The sequence below is a fragment of the Diceros bicornis genome, chromosome 26 (genome assembly GCF_020826845.1).
Source record: "Diceros bicornis minor isolate mBicDic1 chromosome 26, mDicBic1.mat.cur, whole genome shotgun sequence".
NCBI classification, from domain to species: Eukaryota; Metazoa; Chordata; class Mammalia; order Perissodactyla; family Rhinocerotidae; genus Diceros; species Diceros bicornis.
Genome location: NC_080765.1, coordinates 25783927 through 25807466, shown reverse-complemented (window position 1 = coordinate 25807466; position 23540 = coordinate 25783927). Strand labels below are relative to the sequence as shown.

General features: G+C 40.5%; 2 pseudogenes; both read left to right on the top strand.

The window, feature by feature from the left end:
- Window positions 1–23540, top strand: part of LOC131421996 (acyl-coenzyme A synthetase ACSM2A, mitochondrial-like) — a 74823-nt pseudogene that overhangs the window by 41186 nt on the left and 10097 nt on the right.
- LOC131422494 (acyl-coenzyme A synthetase ACSM1, mitochondrial-like) lies at window positions 1612–21763 on the top strand (annotated as a pseudogene).

The window sequence follows — 23540 nt, the reverse complement described above, 5'->3', positions numbered from 1 at the left end:
GGTCTGTTGTCAAACAGGATTATCTTATTGCTGAAACTGAGGAGGAGGGGGTTAATTGTTTGCGGTAATAAAGTACTTGAATCTCAAAGATGTTTGCAAAGTGGCTTTCTTCAGGCAATGTTCTCATGGAAAGATAGTTCTAGCTTGAGGCAATTTGCACAATCAAACTTCAAGAAGGACCCTATAAGGGAGGGTTATAAATGAGGGTTCTGTTCCCATGTTAGGGGCGTTGGGATCTGGAGCGGCACAGAAGCTTCATTTCATGTGTCAGTTCTAATGGATTGGTAATAGCCGCCCGGAAGCTGTCCTGGGGAAGACCCTGAAGCCAGATCCCAGTCCAACGGAGAAGGTGCTGTGATGTTAACCTGGTCTGTCCTGAGTATGGTGGTGTATATTTGTCAACACTCTTATTTATAGTCTCAAGTGACAGAAACCTAATCTCAGGCAGGAAAATTGGTTGGCTTGTAGAATCCAGGACAGGATATTAACAAGAGAGGAGTAGAGATGTAGATGGGCCTCAGGAACAATGTGAACCAGTGACTTGAACTCCTCTGAGATACTCTCTGCCCCTCGTCTCCACGTCTCTGCACATCAATTTTCTTCTGTCATGTAGGGTGGATACCTCCACATGACAGAAATAATAACCACAGACAGTTCCCAAAATGTGCATTTTATGGCTTCCACCAGAGAGAGACTGCCTGATAGCCTCTTCGGTAACAAGCACATACACAAAAATTTTGGAGAGGGATTATGATTAGCCCAGTTTGGATTTGAAAATTGTGGGAAATGACTGCTAAACCCTGAACCAATCAACTTTAGACAGGAGTTGGAATCATCTAAAAACATGACAGCTGGGCTGGCCCCGTGGCTTAGCAGTTAAGTGTGCGTGCTCTGGTACTGGCAGCCCAGGTTTGGAACCCCGGGCGCGCACCGACGCACCGCTTCTCCGGCCATGCTGAGGCTGTGTCCCACATACAGCAACTAGAAGGATGTGCAACTATGACATACAACTATCTACTGGGACTTGGGGGACAGGGGAAAGGAGGAGGATTGGCGATAGATGTTAGCTCAGAGCTGGTCTTCCTCAGAAAAAAGAGGAGGATTAGTGTGGATGTTAGCTCAGGGCTGATCTTCCTCACTAAAAAAAAAAAAAAAAAATGACAGCTTCTATGAGAACCATATTTTTGTTGGGCTCAGCGGGAAGACAGGTCTCCAGAGCAAGGATAGCATGGGATATAGGACTTTCAGAATGGTGAGTTTCTACCACAAAGAAGATGTCCACACGGCTGCCATCTTCAGCTTAAATCCCAGGGGGTGAAGGAGAAGACCCTCAGGAACGAGTACCAACCTCATCTAGTATCTACAGCTTCTCCCTGTCATTTTCTGCCCTGTGCTTCCTCAGCTGGGAAGAACATCCCCACCTAAATCAACAAGTTGTGCCCTCCAAATTCCAGTGAGCTGAAACAAAGCCATAACTCTCGCAGTTAACCAGGAACGTGCCTCCTATTTTGTGGAGGAAATTCCTGCTCCGTGACCAATCTATTAGCCATCTCTTGCCAAGGCAGATGGTGACCTGAGAATTCTGTGCCTGCTTCCTGAGGACTGCCCACCATGCAGTGGCTGATGAGGTTCCGGGTCCTGTGGGGCATCCACAAATCCTGCCATGGGGGCTTCGTCCCTGCCCCTTGGCACCTGCGCTGCCAACCTTTATCAGGAGGTGAATCCCCAAGATGGAATGACCATGACACACCCGAGGAATTTAACTTTGCAAGTGATATACTGGATTATTGGACTCAAATGGAGAAGGTGAAGAGGCATCTGTGATCGGAGGTGAGAACAGGAGTGGCCTCACTGGCCTTATCTTGCTCCTAGTAGGCTGAGGGGCACAGAACCAAGAATAGCTTCTGCCTCAGCTTACCAGTGTCATAGATGAAACTTATGTTTTGGGGTTCAATTCTCAGCCTAGTGACTTCTTCACTTCTCTGATCCTCAGTGGTTTCATCTGTGAAATGGGGATAATCTCATTTAAGAAACAAGACAGCAGGTACACAGTCAGTGCTCCATAATTGTGAACAAGTACAAAGTTCTAATCACAAGGTCAACAAATTGATGTTAGTGTGAGTCTGTTAGTCTTCAACGAATGGGATTGTGAATCTAACTGGAATTCATCTCATCAAACTTGGGCTTGACTTCAGGCTACACTCAGAGGGAGGGGACAGACCACCTCATTGTGCACATGAGCATCTGACACATGTAGGTAAGTCATGTCATCCATCTTCCTGTGAGGATGGCATGTCCAACTGGCGTCCTCCCTATCAACTACCTATGGGAACATGGCTTTAGGGTATGTCCAGAGAAACCTGTCCCTGTGGCCTCTAAAGTTTACATATCTCTGCAGAAAAACTCAATTTCTTGGTTTGCCTTTTCCCCAGAGACAGACCGGGAGAGCAGCAGTGGTAACACTAGGACTTAGGGTAGACGATGGGTGGTGTTCCGGCTACTAAGTTCCAGCTGGTGATGTCCACCACCCAACACTGTCTTTGTACAGAAGAGAGAATTCGCCTGAGATGGAGTCAGAGATTTGGTATAATTTTTAAGTTTCCTATGAACGTGTTTTCATATGTTAGTACTCAAAGCTTATATGCCTTTCATGGGGGCTTCCTCCCCACCTCCTTTTTTTCCCTTCCTCTGAATTTCTGTAATAACCCCAAGGAAAATAGAGAGCATCTTTTATTTGCCGTGTCAACACTTTACATTTAATACTCTGATTAGATGAGTGCTTTTTTTTTTTTTTTTTTTATTTTTCCCCCAAAGCCCCAGTAGATAGTTGTATGTCATAACTGCACATCCTTCTAGTTGCTGTATGTGGGATGCGGCCTCAGCATGGCCAGAGAAGCGGTGCGTCGGTTCGCGCCCGGGATCCGAACCCGGGCCCCCAACAGCAGAGCGTGCGCACTTAACCGCTAAGGCACGGGGCCGGCCCAGATGAGTGCTTTTATTACCCCAGTTTCCAGATGAGGAAACTGAGGTTCCTAGGGTTTAAATAGCCTATAGAAATCACATACCTACTAAGTGAAGGAGCAGAATTTGGGTCCAGGCTGTCTGATTCTGTAATCCATTACAATTATGCACTGCATAAGGACATTTTGGTCAATGACAGACCGCATATACAACGGTGGTCCTGTAAGATTAGTACCATATAGCCTAGGGATATAGTGGGCTATACCATCTAGGTTTGTTTAAATATACTCTATGATGTTTGCACAACGATGAAACCGCCTAACGGTGCATTTCTCAGAACTCAGAATAGTATGCTCATCGTTAAGCGATGGATGACTGTTTAACCTAGTCTCACAACTGATTATGCCAAAACATCTCTGCCTTCAGACGATAAACTGAGTTTCATTGCTGCCCAGACCAGAAATCTGGTTAAGACCTTTGGAATCATGGTATAGGCTAGAGAGGGAGAAGGTAGAGAGGAGGAAGTGATGCCATCACTTTTCCCTCATTTATCTTCATAAAGTCCTTATTAGTTAGTTCATGCATCAACCCATTTAGATAACCATCAAGTAAATTCCCCCAGAGAATGCCAGTTTTTGTTGGGTTTTATATCTCATTATCAGTCATGGTCAATTCCTCCATGTATCCAAATTTCTCCCACCCCCAGGATCCCCATCCCAATAATTTTCATTCTCACAACACTTCTGATCTGTCTGCTTCCATTTTTCCAATTGCCTTGATCATGGTCAGTGTCTTTCTAATGATACATGATGCCTGACACCTAGCAGTCCCTTGATAAATGTTTGTAGAATAAATTAATTTTGAAACTTACATTATAAGCACCATAGGTTTTATTGCTGCTCCTATGAAAGACCCCCCAGAGGGCATGCCACCACAGTCCACTCTGGCTTCCTGGACCTCCCCTTACAACTTAATGAACATCACCCAGAAGCTGATCCATGGCTAACACATTACAGCCCAACAACACAGCCCAAACCATAACAGATTGACAGAATTTATTTTGACTCACTTTTCAACACATTTTACCTGTAAAATGTAAGTTAGAAATCCAACATTTTTATGTGAAATCTTCTGATTATTTTTTTAGTGTTTCCAAAGAATTCATTATAAAACAAAAGAAAATGCATTGTAGGCTAGACAACATAGGTCCATGGGTGGAATACAGTTGCTCATTCAGGCCACCAATTTATAACCCCTGACTGTCCTTGTAAATTAAACCCTATGTTACTCTGGGTTCCTAGAGGGAAATTAAACCCTATGTTACTCAACTTCAATTGATTCCTGGAGCAGCCTCTCAGATCTATTCAGGAGAGGTCACATTCATGTCCAGATTCATTCATTCTGTCTCCTTGATACTGTATTCATTCATTCAGCTAAGACTTGGTGAGCACCTCACATGTGCCAAGCATTATTGTAGATAATAGGAATAGAAAAGTAAGCAAAACATAGAACTCTTCATTTTCACTCTTTAGATAATGTACTTCCCCACTTCATGTCTTAGGAAAGATGAGTACAGCATCTGTGACACTAACTTCTGTTTGTTTTGGCAAAAAATCATGACATAAGCAAATTCTTCCTGCCAGTCTCTGATGCAATTTAACATTAAACATTGCTCAATAAATATAGTCAAATATGTATTAACCACAAAGATTAAAAAAAAAAACAGCTGAATGTCATGGCCACATAATGTCTGGCTCTTTGTCCTATAATGTTTGCTCAAGGAAATTAACTTATATGCTGCCACACATTCCAAATGCCTTACTATTCAATATTCGTGTCTGCCTAGATTTCTTTGAGCCAATCAGTCTGTGTTCGGTGGCTCCTGAATTTAATTCTGTAATTTTACGTAAACAATTAGTAACAGTCCTAGGACCTATACAATTTTAAAGGATCCTCATGTTCCTCTGAAACTATTAGACTTTTGTCCCAACATCCCATAAAGGACTCCTCCATGGTATTCACAAAGAGTCTAAATCTTTTGTAATTCTTATACACATGTAGTGTCATTGGCACTACAATGTAAGCTCCATGAAGTCATGGAACTCTTGCTGTTTTGTTCACTGTTGTATCCCCAGAGTACAGAACATGCCTGGCACATTAACTATATGTTGAAAGAATCTAAATGCATGCAGACCCTGGACAGCAACACAAACAGCACAAGAAACACAACATGGGGGCCTGGCCATGACTTGGTTGTATTTTGGCAAAGGGCTGTTTACTTTCTCATGGATGTATTGTAAACGTGCACGGGAAAATACAGGAAGCTTTGGCACAGGCAGCCCTGATGCAGAGAAGGCAACAGAGTTCAGGAATCAGAATTGGGCTTTGGGGCTTCTTATGTAAAAATCACGTCTCAAAGTGAACATTCATTCCTGTATGGCAGCAGTTGGTAGAGCTAAATGGTTGCTGCCCCCTTGGAAGATGTGTGGCTCTCCAGTTTGCCCCAGAGGAACCTGGCAGGCTTCTCTCATTTATGTTACTTGCCTGGTCCCTGTAGGCTCTGGGTTTCCGACCTCTGGTATAAAAACAAGATTATCCCAACTTATCTAAATATTAATGGAATAATACATATTATTTCCCAATTAAACATAATGCAAAAAGTTTTAACTTCCAGACCTTTAGAGTAATCTTCCTTGGTAAATTCTTTTAAAGTCTGGGTATCAGTTAATTACTGGTTCATCCATGTGAGTTGATTCTCCATGACTGTGTCTCCCAGTTTGACATATTATACTACATATTAGTCATTTGGTGAGCCTGTAAGGAGTTCATCCATTTTTTATCAATGGCAATCTACAAAGGAATAGCATGCCATTTATCATTTTAAATTACATTTAAACTACTTTCTCTGTAAGTTAAATTACAATCAATCTTATATGTAGCCATATTTAAAATGAATAGTTTGGTCGTAATCTACATCCAGAAAATTTGATCGCTGCCCAATTTAGAAAAACAAATCATTCCCTTTATCCAAAGAAATAAAAGCCTCATCTCATCTTTAGATTTAATTTAACCCGGAAGTTCCTTATCATTCCTTATTTGTATCCCAGAGTTGTTTTTTATTTATTCATTCAATAAATATTGACCGAACATTTACAGTGTGCCAGGTGCTCGTCTAAGTGCTTTCGTAAAGAATTTAGAAGTTTATTACTATTTTCTTTTGTTGTTGTTTTATTGAGAAATAATTGACATATATCACTTTTCTTAAAAAACCAAAAAACATCAATTTTTCAAGTCAAACTCAACACACTTGTATGCATACCAAAAATTTTAGAAATAAAATCTAGGGTTTTCATTGTAGGAAAGCTTTTAGTAATAGACTTACTTTCTTGAATAGATACAAGCTTATTAAGATTTCAATTCTATCAGATTTGACAAGTTGTATTTTTTTTTAACCATAGTCATCTTATTTTTTTTCATTCTTTTTTTTTCTTTCTTGTGAAATTTTTGTTGTACATCAGTGTTTGTCAGTCACCATATAAATGCATCCCTTCACCCCTTGTGCCCGCCCCCCACCCCATTGCCCCTGGTAACCACCAAGCAGTTCTCTCTTTCTGTGTGTTGGTTTTTCTTCCACTTATGGGAGAAATCATGCAGTGTTTGTCTTTCTCTTTCTGGCTTATTTCGCTTAACAAAATACCCTCCAGGTCCATCCATGTTGTTGCAAATGGGACGATTTTGTCTTTTTTTATGGCTGAGTAGCATTCCACTGTGTGTGTGTGTGTGTGTGTGTGTACATATATACATTCATATACCACATCTTCTTTAGCCACTCATCCATTGAGGGACATCTGGGTTGCTTCCATGTTTGGCTATAGTGAATAATGCTGCAATGAACATAGGGGTGGGTAAGCCTCTTTGGATTGTTGATTTCAGATTCGTTGGGTAGATACCCAGCAGTGGGATAACTGGATCATAAGCTATTTCTATTTTTAATTTTTTGAGGAATCTCCATACTGATTTCCAAAGAGGCTGCACCCGTTTGCATTCCCACCAGCAATGAATTACGGTTCCCATTTCTAAACAGCTTCTCCAGCATTTGTTTTTTTTGTCTCGGTGATTATAGCCATTCTAATGGGTGTCAAGTGATATATTAGCATGGTTTCGATTTACATTTCCCTGATGATTAGTGATGTTGAACATCTTTTCATGTGTCTATTGGCCATCTGTATTTCTTCTTTGGAGAAGTGTCTGTTCGTTGCCTCTTTCCATTTTTTGATCTGGTTGTTTGTTTTTTTGTTGTTGAGTTGTGTGAGTTCATTATATATTATGGATATTAGTCCCTTTTTGGATATATAGTTTGCAAATATTTTTTCCCAGCTGGTAGGCTGCCTATTCATGTTGGTCCTGGTTTCATTTCCCTTGTAGAAGCTCTTTAATCTGATGAAGTCCCACTTGTTTATTTTTTCTTTTGTTTCCCTTGGCCAAGTAGACATGGAATTCGAAAAGATCCCTTTGTGACCAATGATGAATAGTGTACCGCCTATATTTTCTTCCAGGAGTTTTATAGTTTCAGGTCTCACTTTCAGGTCTTTGATCCATGTTGAGTTAATTTTTGCATATGGCAAAAGAAGATGGTCTACTTTCATTCTTTTGTAAGTGGCTGTCCAGTTTTCCCAGCACCATTTATTGAAGAGACTTTCCTTTCTCCACTCCTTTGTCGAAGATTAGCTGTCCATAGATGTGAGGATTTATTTCCGGTCTTTCAATTCTATTCCATTGATCTGTGTATCTGTTTTTGTACCAGTATGATGCTGTTTTAGTTACTGTCACTTTCCAGGATGTTTTGAAGTCAGGTATTGTGATGCCTCCAGCTTTGTTCTTTTTTTCTCATGATTGCTTTAGCTATTCGGCGTCTTTTGTTGCCCCATATGAATTTTAGTATTTTTTGTTCTATTTCCGTGAAGAATGTCCTTGGGATTCTGGTTGGGATTGCACTGAATCTGTAGATTGCGTTAGGTAGTATGGACATTTCAACTATGTTTATTCTTCCAATCCAAGTGCATGGAATATTTTTCCATTTCTTTATGTCATCATTGATTTCACTCAATAATGTCTTATAGTTTTCATTGTACACGTCTTTCACTTCCTTGGTTAAATTTACTCCTAGATATTTTATTCTTTTTGTTGCAATTGTAAATGGGATTGTCTTCTTGAGTTCTCTTTCTGTTAGTTTGTTATTAGAGTATAGAAATGCAACTGATTTCTGTAAGTTGATTTTGTACCCTGCAACTTTGCTGTAGTTGTTGATTATTTCTAATAGGTTTCCAATGGATTCTTTAGGGTTTTCTATATATAATATCATGTCACCTGCAAACAACAAGAGTTTTACTGCTTCGTTGCCTATTTGGATTCCTTTTATTCCTTTTTCTTGCCTAATTGCTCTGGCCAGAAGCTCCAGTACTATGTTGAATAAGAGTGGGGAGAGTGGGCACCCTTGTCTTGTTCCTGTTTTCAGAGAGAGAGCTTTCAGTGTTTCCCCATTGAGTATGATGTTGGCTGTGGGTTTATCATATACAGCCTTTATTATACTAAGGTACTTTCCTTCTATACCCATTTTTTGAGAGTTTTTATCATGAATGGATGTTGGATCTTGTCAAATGTCTTCTCTTCATCTATAGAGATGATCATATGGTTTTTATTCCTTGTTTTGTTAATGTGGTGTATCACATTGATTGATTTGCAGATGTTGAACCATCCCTGTGTCTGTGGTATCAATCCCACTTGATCATGGTGTATGATGTTTTTAATGTATTACTGTATTTGGTTTGCCAATATTTTGTTGAGGATTCTTTCATCTATGTTCATCAGGGATAATTGTCTGTAGTTTTCCTTCCTAGTATTGTCTTTGTCTGGCTTTGGTATCAGGGTGATGTTGGCCTTGTAGAATGTGTTGGGAAGTGTTCCATCTTCCTCTGTTTTTTGGAATAGTTTGAGAGGAACAGGTATTAAATCTTTGAATTTGGTAAAATTCTCCAGAGAAGCCATCTGGTCCTGGACTTTTATTTTTGGGGAGGTTTTTGATTACTGTTTCAATCTCTTTACTTGTGATTGGTCTATTCAGGTTCTCTATTTCTTTTTGATTCAGTTTTGGGAGGTTGTATGAGTCTAAGAATTTATCTGTTCCTTCTAGATTGTCCAATTTGTTGGCATATGGTTTTTCATAGTATTCTCTTATAATCTTTGATATTTCTGTAGTATCTGTGGTAATTTCTCCTGTTTCATTTCTAATTTTACTTATTTGAGCCTTCTCTTTTTTCTTGGTGAGTCTGGCTAAGGGTTTGTCAATTTTGTTTATCTTCTCAAAGAACCAGCTCTTTGTTTCATTTATCCTTTCTATGGTTTTGGTTTTGATTTCATTTATTTCTGCTCTGATATTTATTATTTCCCTCCTTCTGCTGACTTTGGGATTTGTTTGTTCTTCTTTTTCTAATTCTCTTAGGTATAGTTTGAGGTTGCTTATTTGAGCTTTCTCTTGTTTGTTAAGGTGGGCATGTATTGCTATGAGTTTCCCTCTCAGGACTGCTTTTGCTGCATCCCATATGAGTTGGTACAATGTATTTTCATTTTCATTTGTCTCCAGATATGATTTTATTTCTCCTTTCATTTCATCAATGATCCATTTGTTGTTCAGTAGCATGTTGTTTAGTCTCCACATCTTTGTCACTTTCCCGGTGTTTTTCTTGTGGTTGATTTCTAGCTTCATGGTGTTATGGTCAGAAAAGATGCTTTTTATGATTTCAATTTTCTTAAATTTATGGAGGCATGCCTTGTTTCCCAGCATGTGGTCTATTCTTGAGAATGTTCCATGTGTGCTTGAGAAGAATGTGTAATCTGCTGTGTTTGGATAGAGTGCTCTATCTACATGTATTAAGTCTATCTCGTCAAGTTTTTCAGTTAAGTCCATCATTTCCTTGTTGACTTTCTGTCTGGATGATCTATCCATCGATGTAAGTGGAGTGTTAAGATCCTCTACTATTATTATGTTGTTATTAGTATCTCCTTTTAGGTTTGTTAATAGTTGCTTTATGTACTTCGGGGCTCCTGTGTTGGGTGCATATATATTTATAAGTGACATGTCTTCTTGGTGGAGTGTCCTCTTTTATCATTATATAGTGCCCCTCTTTGTCTCTCATGACCTGTTTTATCTTAACAGTCAAATTTGTCTGATATAAGTATGGCAACACCTGCTCTCTTTTGTTTGCCATTAGCTTGGAGTATTGTCTTCTATTCGTTCACTCTGAGCCTGTGTTTGTCTTTAGAGCTGAGATGTGTTTCCTGGAGGCAGCATATGGTTGGATCTTGTTTTTTAATCCACCACACCACTCTATGTCTTTTGACTGGAGAGTTCAGTCCATTTACATTTAGGGTAATTATTGATATATGAAGGCTTAATGTTGCTATTTTATGGCTCATTTTCTGGTTCTTTTGCATTTCCTTTGTTTCTCTCCCCATGTGTTTCAGAATACCAATTCAGTTTGGTAGTTCTCCTAGTTTTCTCTTTATTTATTGTGCGTGACTCTGTTCTGATTATTTGGTTAGTGGTTACCACGAGGTTTGTATAAAAAATCTCATGGATGTGATAGTCCATTTTTTGATGGCTTTTTTTTTTCTCTTAGACTAAGTAGATTCAATCCTCTTCCTCGTCCCCTTCTAAGTTATTGTTGTCATGTCTTATTCCATCTTGCGTTGTGAGTTAGTCTTTAAAGTGATGAGATTATAAGTTATTTTTGGTGTCTCCCTTCCCTTGATCCTTGGTTTTATAATTAACTGTTTGCTAATCTATTCTGATAGAGAGCTGCAATTTTTCTGGTTTTGTTGCCCTATCTTCCTCCTTATTCAAAACTTTGTATCCTCTTTCTCTTTTTTTTCTCAAACATGAGGGCCTTCTTGAGTATTTCTTGTAGTGGGGGTCTTGTGGCAATGAATTCCCTTAGCTTTTGTTTATCAGGGATAGTTTATTATTTCTCCATCATATCTGAAGGATATTTTCTCCTATGTCATTCCACTCTCTCCTAGCCTGTAAAGTTTCTGTTGAGAAATCGTCTGTAAGCCTGATAGGAATTCCTCTGTACGTTATTTATTTGTTTTTTTGTCTAGCTGCCCTTAGTACTTTTTCTTTGTTGTTGACTTTTGCCAGCTTTACTACTATATGCCTTGGAGAGGGTCTTTTCATGTTGATATATTTAGGAGATCTATTGATTTCATTCACTGGTATTTCCAGCTCCTTCCCCAGGTTTGGGAAGTTCTCAGCTATTATTTCTTTGAACAAGCTCTCTGCTCCTTTTTCCCTTTCTTCTCCTTTTGGAATACCTATAATCCTTGTATTGGATTTCCTAATTGAGTCGGATATTTCTTGGGGAGTTTCTTCATTTCCTTTTAGTCTTAGTTCTCTCTCCTCCTCCATCTGGAGCATTTCTGCATTGCTGTCCTCAGTATTGCTAATTCTTTCCTCCTTATTGTCAGCTCTGTTGCTTAAGGCTTCTAGATTTGTGTTTAGCTCCTCTATTGTGTTTTTCATTTCTAAGATTTCTGATTGGTTTTTCTTTATTGTTTTAATCTCTTTTGGGAAGAAATTCCTGATTTCATTGAATTGTCTATCTGTGTTTGATTGTATTTCATTTAGCTTTTTTATGATAGCTGTTTTGAATTCTCTGTCATTAAGGTTATACATTTCTGTGCTTTCAGGGTGCTTGTCATTTTCCTTTTGGTCTGGAGATTTAATATATGTTTGCATAGTGCCTGTCAGTATTAACTTGTTTTTCCTCATAGTGAAAATATCTGGTCGCAGTTTCCTCTTGTCGCCGCTGGCTGGGGGTTAAGAGCTGTGTATTCTGTGCCCAAGTCCATCCATGGATGTTCTGGTTGGCCTGCAGCTGAGCTGGGGCATGGCGGAGCTGAAGCATGGCTGAGCTGAAGTGCGGCTGAGCAGAGGCTGCTGGGGCTAGAGTGCAGGAACAACTGGAGTTGAAGTGTGGGAACAGCTGAGACTGGAGCATAGCTAGGCTGAAGCACCTGGGGCTCAGATGTGGGTGTGCTGAAGAAGCTGGAGCTGAAAGGTGGCCCAGCTTCAGTGCGGTTGAGCAGAAGCAGCTGGAGCTGGAGTGCAGGAAATGCTGGAGCTGGGGTGTGGCTGGGTTGATGCAGCTAGAGTTGGAGTATGGCTGGGTTGAGGCAGCTGCAACTGAAGTGCAGCTGGGCCGAAGAAGCAGGAGCTGGAGCACTGCTGGGCTGAAGAAGCTGTGACTGGAGTGCAGCTGGGCTGAAGTAGCTGGCACCAAGTCAGCTGGAGCCTGAGCATGGCCACACCAAAGCAGCTGGAGCTGGGGGGTGGTCGAGCTGAAGGAGCTGGGAGCAGGGCATGGTTGAGCTGAAGGAGCTGTGGCCAGGGCGCCATTGAGCCCATGCAGCTGGGGCCATGGCGCAGTTGAGCTGGGGCAGCTGGGGCCTGGACGCAGTCAGGCCTGAGTCACTGGGGCTGGGGCGCCAAGGAGCCAGAGCTGTTGTGGCCGGGGCATAGGCACACTGGAGCCGCTGTGGCCAGGGTGCAGGCGGGCTGCTGCCGTTGGTGCCTGGGCACCAGGGTCCACCACCTCTGGGGCCAGGGCTCTGGGGAGCCACTGCCTCTGGTGCTGGGGACGGGCACCCTGCTGCTGCTGGGGGGACTGGGGCACTGGGTGGTCACCACTGCTAGGGCCGGGGTGTGGGTGTGCCACCGCCACTGGTGCCTGGATGCTGGGGGGCTGCTACCTCTGGGGCTGAGGCACCCGCTAGGGCCAGGGTGCAGGTGCACCACTGCCACTGGTGCCAGGGCTCCGGGAAGCCACGGCCTCTAGTGCCGGGGTGTGGGAGCACTGGTGCCACTGGTGGCACCAGGGTGCTGGGGGCTTGCTGCTGATATGGCCAGGGCATAGGCACACCACCACCGCTGGTGCCTGGGCACATGGGGACCGCTGCCTCTGGGGTCTGGGTGTGGGCACGCCACCTCCACTGGCACGGGGGCTGGAGTTGAGCTGAAGCTCTGCTGAGCTGAGGCTTCAGGGCCGCTGTGCTGAAGCGCCAGGCGGGCAGGGTGGAGGGACGCTGACTTTGCCTCCCCAATCCCAGATGTTTCTCGCTTCACTGTCACTCTCTGCTCTCCTGAAGGGCTAGCTTGTCGAAAGTGCCCTCACGACAAGGGGGAAGCAATTCCCCACGGGCTGTGAGGGATCTTGGAGAGCACTGGTTTTCTTGTGGAGGGCTGCCCCTCCCCCCTCCCTGAGAGCTGCGTGGTCTCAGTCTCAGGTTTGCTGTCCTTTGGGAGTGAGGGGAGCTCCTCTTACCTCCTTCCACTTCCTCTGGGGATTCCAGCACCTCAGTCCTCGGGTGTACAGCCGCGTGAGTGCCTCAGACGTCCCTTGTGTTGTGTTAATAACTTCTGTTGGAATGTGAATGTCCTTTTTGTTGTGTCTTAGACAGGGAGAGTTCAATAGGGGAAGCTCACTCAGCCATGATGCCGACATCACTCTTCAAGTTGTATTTTTTTCCTTTGAACAATTTGTCCATTTCATCCAAATTGTCAGATTTAATGACATAAAGTTATTTATAATTTTGTCTTATTGCTGTTTTAATGTCTGTAAGAATTGTAATAATGTATACTTTTCATTCCTGATATTGTTAATATGTTTGTTCCCTATTTTTCTCTTGATATGTCTTTCTAAGAGTTTATCAATTTTATTAATCTTTTCAAAACCAGCTTTTACTGGTATTCTCTATTGTGTATTTGTTTTCCATTTCATTGATGCATGCTCTTATCTTTATTATTTCTTTTCTTCTACTTTCCTTTGATTTGATTTGTTGGTATTTTTTTAGCTTCTCGAGATGGAAGCTTACATGCTTACCCTTCAGCCTTCCTTCTTTTCTAATAGATGCATTTAAAAATTTAAATTTCCCACTAAGCACTTCTTTCAGGTGCATTACACAAATTTTGATGTCATATTTTAGTAACACTCAGTTCAAAATATTTTCGATTTGCCTTTTTGATTCTTCTCTGACCCATAGATTATATAGAAGTGTATTGATTAGTTTCCAGACAGTGGGGGTGCATTTCTCGTTGTCTTATTGTTGATGATTTCTAGCTTAATTTCATTATGGTCAGAAAACATACTCTATTTTAATCTTTTGAGATTGGTAAATGTTCCAAATGCAACGGAAAATAATGTGAATTATATCACAGTTGGGGAAAAGTGTTTTATCTATGTCAACTAGGACTTAAATTTTCTCAGTCTGTCATATTCTATCATTAATTTACAGAAATCATGAAATTTCAACTTGTGTTTCATTTTAATTAATACTGAGGCAAACTCTTTCTATAGACAATAAACTCTTGTGTGTTTTAATATTCAGAAAGAATCTTCTCACTCAGGAATCACCGAAGTATTTGATAAGCCTTTCAATTTTTCTTTTTCAAAGTATATTTTAGTTAGAGATTAGCAAGGAGTAGCTATGTAGGTTTTTGTTTATTTAAATCAACTGTATTGATGTATGACTTACATAGAATAAAATGCACACATTTTAAATGTAAAGTTTAATGAGTTTTAGAACATTTTATCACCTCAAAAGTTTCGTTTTGTCCTTTCCCAGTCAGTACCCACCCATCCCTACCCCGAGTCTGAGGCAACGACTGATTTGCTGTCACTAGAAATTATATTTCTCTCCCCTGAGTTTCATGGAAATGAAATAACACAGGATGCATCCTTTTGTGTCTGGTTTCTTTTACTCAGAATCTCAGCATAGTGTTTTTGAGATTCATCCACGTTGCTTTGTGTATTAGTTGGTCATTTATTTTTATTGCTGAGTTGCTTACTCAACATTTTATCTTTTAAAATGATTTCTTGATTTTCCTTGGCTTCAAATCTCACTGCATGAAACTTTAAATTTCAAATCCAGTGTAAGGGTTGTATTTTTTCTTCCACCCTTCTCTTAATATCACATTATCAGATTACTCCTTAGCACAAAAGTCCATAACTGCTTAAACAATATCTTCTTTAAGTTGTGAAAGTTAAGGGCTAAAATACTGTCTGAATTTTGAGCAATAACAGTTGTTTTCTACCTTGATATGCCGGCTCTTCCATCATTTTTTAAACTCCTACAGGAACATTCCCTGCTCTGCTCCCCTTATAGAAACAGTGCACACCAGTCATTTACACTTGCTAATATTCTTTAATCTGTTGGGCAAGGATTTTTTTCATAGCACTGATGTTTTCATAGATATGAATACATATATATGTATATACATATATATTAATCTTATCTCAAATGATACTTTCTTTTGTTCCAATCATCTGAGTCAAAGGTAGTAGGGTCATGTTTGTACATATGCAGAAAACGTTCCTGGAAGAATATGCACCAAACAGTTTTCAGTGTTAACATTCAGGGAGTGAAGATGTGATGAGAAATTTGAAGAAATTTTTCTGTTTCTAAGAAATTTTCCGCTCATAAGCCTCTGCATTGCCTGAATTTTTACTCTGAACATGTTTTGTTTGGGGAATAAAAAAAAATGAAATCTTTAAAAAAAAAAACATGCTCATTATAGAAAATGTGGGGAAAATAAGAAAGTTGATTTAAACAAGAAAACAAAAATTGACCATAAATATTAAAAACCATTTACATATGTGTGTATATGTGTGTCTTGTTCACCATTACATCCTTTTGGTCTAAGAACATGATGGCCTCTAAAAACATTTGGCCTCAGAAATAATGAGAACTTGGAAATGTTTAATGAAGGAATGAATATTACTATATAAACTTGGATTATAATGTAAATATGGTTTTTCTTTTTTTTCTTTTCTTTTTTGGTGAGGAAGTTGGCCCTGAGCTAACATCCACTGCCAATCTTCCTATATTTGCTGAGGAAGATTAGCCCTGAGCCAACGTCTGTGCCTGTCTTCCTCCACTTTGTGTGTGGGACGCTGCCACAGCATCACCCGATGAACAGTGTGTAGGTCCGCACCCAGGATGATAAACCTGCAAATCCCGGTTCTGCCAAAGTGGAGTGTGCAAACCCAACTACCACGCCACCGGGCCTGCCCTGGTCTTGCTTTTTAAAATTGATATTATATTCTGGGCATTTTTTATTGCAGGAACATTTCTGAGAGTTTTTTTTTATGGGTTTTATCATATTCTATCATTTTGTAGACAGCATACAATTTGATCCTGTTCTTTTTATTGATTCTGCCAATATTTGTATTTTGATTGGGAAATTTAGTCCACTTACATTTAAAGTAGTTACTGATAGGGAAGGACTTACTATTGCCATATTATTAATTGTTTTCTTGATGTCATAGCTTTTTTTTGTCTCCTATTCCCTCTTTTACTGCCTTCTTTTGTGCTTGGTTGATTTTTTTGTAGTGATATGTTTTGATGCTCTTCTCATTTCCTTTTGTATTGTATATATTACATATAATATCCTAAAGTTATAACAATCTACTTTAAGCTAATAACAACTTAACTTCATCCACATACAAAAATCTATTCCTTTCCAGTTCCATCTCACCTCTCCACTTCATGTTATTGGTGTCACAGATTACATCTTTATATATTGTGTACCCATTAACATAGATTTATAATTATTTTTATGCTTTCATCTTTTAAATTTTGTTACAGAATAAAAACCAGAGTTATGCATAAAAATTACAATAATAGTGGTTTTTATATTTGTCCATGTTTTTACTTTTATCCAAGAACTTCCTATTTTCACATTTGAGTTACTCTGTACTGTCCTTTCATTTCAACTTGAGGACTCCTTTTAGCATTTCTTACAGAGAAAGTCTAGTGGAAATGAACTCCCTTAATTTGGTTATCTGGGAATGTCCTAATTTCTCCCTTATCTTCAAAGGATAAGTTTGCTGCATATAAAATTCTTGGTTAACAGTTTTTTTCCCCCTCAGCACTTTAAATATATCATCCCACTGCCTTCTGGTCTGCAATCCACTGATAATCTTATTAAGCATTTCTTATACATGACTTTTCTCTTGCTGCTGTCAAGAGCCTCTCTTTGGCTTTGGCTTTTATCATTTGATTATAATGTGTCTCTGTGTGGATCTGTTTGTGTCTTCCTACTTAGAGTTCATTGAGACTCTTGTATGTGTATATCCAGGTCTTTACTCAAATTTGGGAAGGTTTCAGCCATCATTTCTTCAGATAAGCTATATGTCCCTCTTTCTATCTTTCTTCTTCCTCTTTGACTCTCATAATGTGTATATTTGTCTACTTGCGATTGTTCCGTAAATCCCGTAGGCTCTATTCACTTTTTTTCATTTGTTTTCTTTTTGCTCCTCAGACTCCATAATTTCAAATGACTTGTTTTAAAGTTTACTGATTCTTTCTTCTGCCAATTTGAGTCTGCTGTGGAACCCCTCTAGTAAGGTTTTTTATTTCAGTTACTGTATTTTTCAGCATTTCTGTTTGGTTCTTTTCTGTAATTTCCATCTCTTTGTTCATCATCTCATTTTGTTCATATATCATTTTCCTGATTTGCTTTAGTTCTTTGTTGGTGTTTTCCTTTAGGTCTTTCAGCATATATAAGATGGTCATTTAAAAGTCTTTGTCTAGTAACTGAAGGCTGTGTTTCTTTAGGGTCAGTTTCTAGAGATTTATTTTGTTCCTGTGAATGGGCCATATTTTCATGTTTCTTTGTAGGCCTTGTGATCTTTTGTTGAAAATTGGACGTCTGAAAAAAGGAGCCCCCTCTCTCAGTCTGTGAAGATTGGCTCCATGTGGGGGAAGACCTTCAGTAGTTTTCTCAGTGTGAAAACTTAAGGCCTTCTCAGGTCTTTTCTGGCATGTTTCTTTCCTGGGCCTGTGCGTGTTCTTTTTTCCAATTTTCCCCTACACATGGCTGATCTTATATACCTTAATTTCCATAAAAGTCTCATCCTTGCTTCTTCTTGGGGCCTTAGATGTTCTATTGTATTCCTCTGCCTGCAGTTTGTTGCCCCTAAGTGGCTACAGGTCTACAGTCTTCACACACCATGGCATCTGCCAGTGCTTCCAGAGACCTTCAACCTGATATTCAAACTATGCCACCCTTCCCATCTGAGCACCAAGTCAGACGAGACAGAAACCAGTCCCTCAGGCAGCCCCCAGACAAGCCGGAATGTTGCAAACAAGTTACACAATTTTCCTTCTGTCCCAGGGAGGGGCTTGGAATTGGGTGGCTTCCTCCTGACTGTGCTGTGCCACATCAGAGAGGGGTGGTGCAAGAGTAGGCAAAAACATCACAAAATGTCCTACCATTTTGAGTATGGCTCTTATTGTTTGGGCATTTGTTGGTTGCTGCAGACCCTCGACTATTTCAAGAGCTCCCATAAAACCATTTTAGTCTGTTGTTTACTTGATGTTTCTCTGAAGGAATGAGGGCCTGGAGCTTCCTAGTCTGCCTTCTTGCTGACTTCACCTCTAGAAGTAATTTATTTAAAAATATTCCCCCAAATATTCAGGAACTAAATGAGCCTATTTTATTTTATTGTGTAGCAATAATAATAATAGTAATATTTATTGAGCACCTACTTGATCCAGGCACTGCTTTGTACACTTTATTCATTTAAATAGCTCATTTAAACTTTACTACCTTCTAGGTAGTATTATTGTTGCCATTTCATAGATGAGAAAACTGAGGCATAGAGGGGAACCCACTGTCTATATGGAACTAAGACAGACACATGGGGGAATGGAGCTTTAAGTCTTCAATAGGAGACATGAAGGTTATTCATGGTTTTATGTGACTTGAGAGGAGGTGGCTACAGTAGGCCAGAAGAACTTGGTTGCATCACACCCACTCCTAACTTCTCTTGGCTCTTTAATTGCTTTAAAATTGGGTCTCAGTGCTTGAGCTGTGCTCATACTGGAATATGACTATGGCAGTGGATTGGCCAAATAAGTGCCCTTTTCCTTTGAAGCAGGAAGTAACACATGGTGTATGATCTTGACCAGGAGGGCAAGAGAGGTCCAAACCCAGCCCTGTGGTGAGTGAATAACCAAGGGGATGAACTGAAGTGGAGTTTCAGAGAGATGGCAGACTTAACCCGCCATGCGGCCAACGTCTTCACGCAGACCTGTGGCCTGCAGCAGGGAGACCGTGTAGCCTTGATTCTGCCTCGAGTGCCTGAGTGGTGGCTGGTGACTGTGGGCTGCATCCGAACAGGTCAGTGACTCAGAGAGACCCCAGTAGACCTTAGGGCTGGCCTAGAGTCAAGTGGTCCTGGAATATTAGGTGCTTTCTCTTCCCCTACCTTCTTTCTTCTTCACAGTCTTTCTCTTTCTCAGACTCCCTCATGTATTCTTTTGTCCTTTGTCACTCACTCTCCCTCACACTCATCCACTCTCAAACACAATGTCGTAATTCTCTCCCATTCACACACACACACACACACACACACACACACACACACACTTTCTTTTGTACAGTCTCAGACATTACTACTTTCTTTTAAAGATTCATCAATTGTTAACATTTTGTCATATTTAAGCCCCCTTCCTCACTGAATCATGTAAGAATCAGTTGCAGACATTGTGATATCCATAAATACCAGAAAAATACCCATAAGCACTGGAGTATGTATCTGCTAAGGTCCAAGACATTCCCCTCACGTAAACACAACAGAGTTATCACACAAGAAGTTTAACACTGATACAATATAGTTACTGATATACATGCATAGTCAAAATTCCTCAATTGTCCCAGTAATGCCCTTTATAGCCTTTTTTTTCTTTAAATCCAAAATCTAATCAAGGATCATGCATTGCATTTAGTTGTCATGTCTCTTCAGTCTCTAATATAGAATGGTTCCCTAGCCTTTGCTGCATGACAATGACATTTTTGAAATATCTAAGCCAGCTGTTTTACAGAATGTCTCTCAGAATTTGTATTTCTGACTCTTCCTTTATGATTATATTCAGGATAAGCATTTTTAGCAGAAATAGTAGATGGGCAATCTTGTGTCTTTCTCAGTGCATCACATCAGGGGGTATATGAGTTGGTTTGTCCCACCACCAGTGATATCGTTGTATCACTCTGGTAAGGTGGTACCCACTTTTGTAAAGGCAATTTTCCCCTTGCAATTTCCCCTTGCGATTAATAAGTAATCTGTGGTGTAATACTTAGGAGACTGTGTGAATATCTCTTTCCCCAACAGTCTTTCACCCTGTGGTGTGAGTATCCATTGATGATTCTTGACGGAATTGACTATTATTATGGTGGTTTTATATGAGGATTTTCTATTTATATCATTCCCTCTACATTTGTTAGTTAGCATTTTTCTGTCGAGATTTTCTTTCCCCTTTTAAATACCTATCAATTTAGCTATATAATTTGGAATCAGTCTGGGATTCATGGATTTTTTAAATCACTTCAGTTATTCTATGCATGCTCATACAACAATCCATCATGCTCCTGCTCATATTTGTCTCTCTCTCTCTCTCACTCATATTCTCTCACAAATAAAATAGTTGGTTAATCAATCAAGGTCATGTGGAATCAAGAACTTGTAGCAACGACAGAGGGAGCATAGAGAAACCGTGTCATCTGTAGATCTAAGAGAAGGCCCATGGGAAATCCAAGACATGAGCAGAGCACCCTGGGATGTGCAGAATTACAGAGGAGTAGAAGCAAAGGAAGGGAATTCCGTGAATGGGCATCGCACATGCAAAAGCTTAGAGTCAGGCGTAGCCTAGGTGAGAATGGCCATTTTGAAATAGAGATTAGAGTTGTGGGAGAGAAAGGTGGAGAGTGGGCAGCACCTTCAATGTCAGGAAGGAGAGTGTGGTGCTTTCCTGGAGAGAGGGCACAGGTGTTAGTGCAGAGAAGTGTGGTGGGGAAAAGTCAGTGCTCTGTGGAACTTAAGCAGGTAATAATATGAAAGATGGGTGGCTGGAAGATTCAGGACAGGGCATCTGGTGGAGAGATTAGAATCCAATAGGAGCACACAAAGGCTTGACCTAATTGTTGGTGATGGAAGATGGAGAGGAAGAGAGGAAAGTTCAAAGGACAATGAGGTTAAATTTGGATATGAGAAATGAAGGAAAGAGAAGAGATTCAAGATGACAACAGGGAACTGACAGAGAGGGAAGTGAGAGGAGAAAGACGGGGATGGGGATGTGCTAGTCCTGATGTCAGGGACACTGTCCTACTTGCACCTGTATTCCCAGATCCCATGTGAAATTGTGTAAAGTAGGGTCCATCTGTCTACCAGCTGGATCCATCTAGTGTAGGAAAGGTGAGGGCAGCATTTTCACACTTTAATGTGCATGGGAATCACTTGGGCATCTTGTTAAAATGCAGATTCTAATTCAATAGGTTTGAGGTGGGGTGTGAGATTCTGTGTATCAGTTGGTGGTCTGCAGACTGTACTTTGCAAGCAAAAGGTTAGGGGATTTCTATGCAGACAATGCAGACCTGAAGCCCATGGTTGTGAAAGAGAAACTAAGACAAACTTTTCCTTTCTCATCCCCAGGGATTGTCTTCATGCCAGGGACCACCCTACTGAAGGCCAAGGACATTCTCTACCGACTACAAGTGTCTAAAGCCAAGGGCATCGTAACCACTGATACCCTTGCCCCAGAGGTGGACTCTATGGCTTCTGAGTGTCCCACCCTGCAAATCAAGTTCCTGGTGTCTGACCACAGCCGTAAAGGGTGGCTGGACTTCCGATCACTGATTGAGTGAGTTTCTGGTCTGATGAATGTGCTTTCTGAGGAATGGCGGGAGAAGGCCCTCCACTCCCAAGTGCTGGTAGACGAGCAGCCAGTGGTGGGAAGCTCACCAGGTCTAAGGCCAGAAAACTTCTCTTCCCGGCTATGCCACTGCCTTGCTGTGTGACCCTGGGCTGGTTCCTTCTCCTCTCTTGGCTGTGGTTGCTTTATCTGTAATATAAGGAAATTGAACTTCTGTGCTTCTCTCACTAAAGTATAATCACCCTGGGACTGTGCAAAGGAGATGTCTAAAGTCGGATGGTTATTGTGTTACATCTTCCTTGTAGATAGGAAATCTAAAATATTTTTTTATATAAGAAATAAATATATGAAGAAGTTGGATGAAAGATTAAAATGAATTTTTAAGATGAAACTGGAGACTGCAAGGAAAATTGAGGCTGTGGCTGGCAGGAAGCTTTGGGAGCAAACACTCCATCTCCCAGGGGCTGAGTGCCTTTAGGGACATTGCAGGAAAAGTTAGGGAAGTGTTGGCAGTTAGGAAGACTCCCTTCCACCTCCAAAACTCTGATTCTGTGAGCCTTCCGGCACTTTTCATATCACACACACAAACCACACTGGGTCTGCTTTCCTGAGGCAACCCCTCAGTTTTTAAAGCTCTTTACTTCAACTCCCAAAGGCAAACATTACAGTGAATTCACATCTTATTCTAGATTCTGAAGTCAAAGAATTAAATGAAATAGTTAAATAGAGAATACTTTTTGAAAATTCCTTAAATTGACCAGTCAGTATGGTCTTGCCTTCTCAGCAAGACCAGTGGAGCTATTGTTTCCTCCAGCACTGGGATGATTTGCAGTTCTTTGACTGAACACCGTAGGAGGCTGGGATTTACCCTCATAGATGCCCCAAGAGACTCCCAGTCTAGGAGAAGAGCCCGGGAATCCAGGCTGACTGCAGGAACTGCAGGTTCTATCTGTCATCTCAGGCTCATGCCAGGGCAGATGCACAGATGTGTTTCTTTCACTCTCACTCTCCCTCACGTTCTCTTCCCACCCCTCATCACCATGGTTATGGAGTTAAATTTTTTGATTTCTCCTTTGATTTCTTCATTCATTCAATTGTTGTTCAGTAGCATTTTGTTTAATGTCCACATATTTGTGACTTTTCCAGGTTTCTTCTTGTAGTTGATTTTTAGCTTCATACAATTGTGGTAAGAAAAGATGCTTGGTATTATTTCAGTCTTCTTAAATTTATTGAGACTGGTTTTGTGGCCTAGTATGTGATCTATCCTGGAGAATGTTCCATGTGCATTTGAAAAGAATGTGTATCCTGCGGTTTTTGGATGGAATATTCTGTATATATCTACTAAGTCCATCTGGTCTAATGTGTCATTTAAGGCCACTGATTCTTTATTAATCTTCTGTATGGATTATCTATCCATTGATATAAGTGGAGTGTTAAAGTCCCCTACTATTATGTGTTACTGTCTATTTCTCCTTTTATGTCTGTTAATAATTACTTTATATATTTAGGGGCTCCTGTGTTGGTTGCATGGATATTTACAGGTCTTATATCCTATTGTTGGATTGTTCCCTTTATTATTATGTAGTGCCCTTCTTTGTCTCTTGTTACAGTTTTTATTTTAAAGTCTATTTTGTCTGATGTAAGTATCGCTACCCCAGCTTTCTCTTCATTGCCAGTTGCATGGAGTATCTCTTTCCATCCCTTCACTTTCAGTTTGTGAGTGTCTTTAGGTCTGAAGTGAATCTCTTTTATGCAGCATATATATGGGCCTTGTTTTTTTATCCAATCAGCCACCCTATGTCTTTTGATTG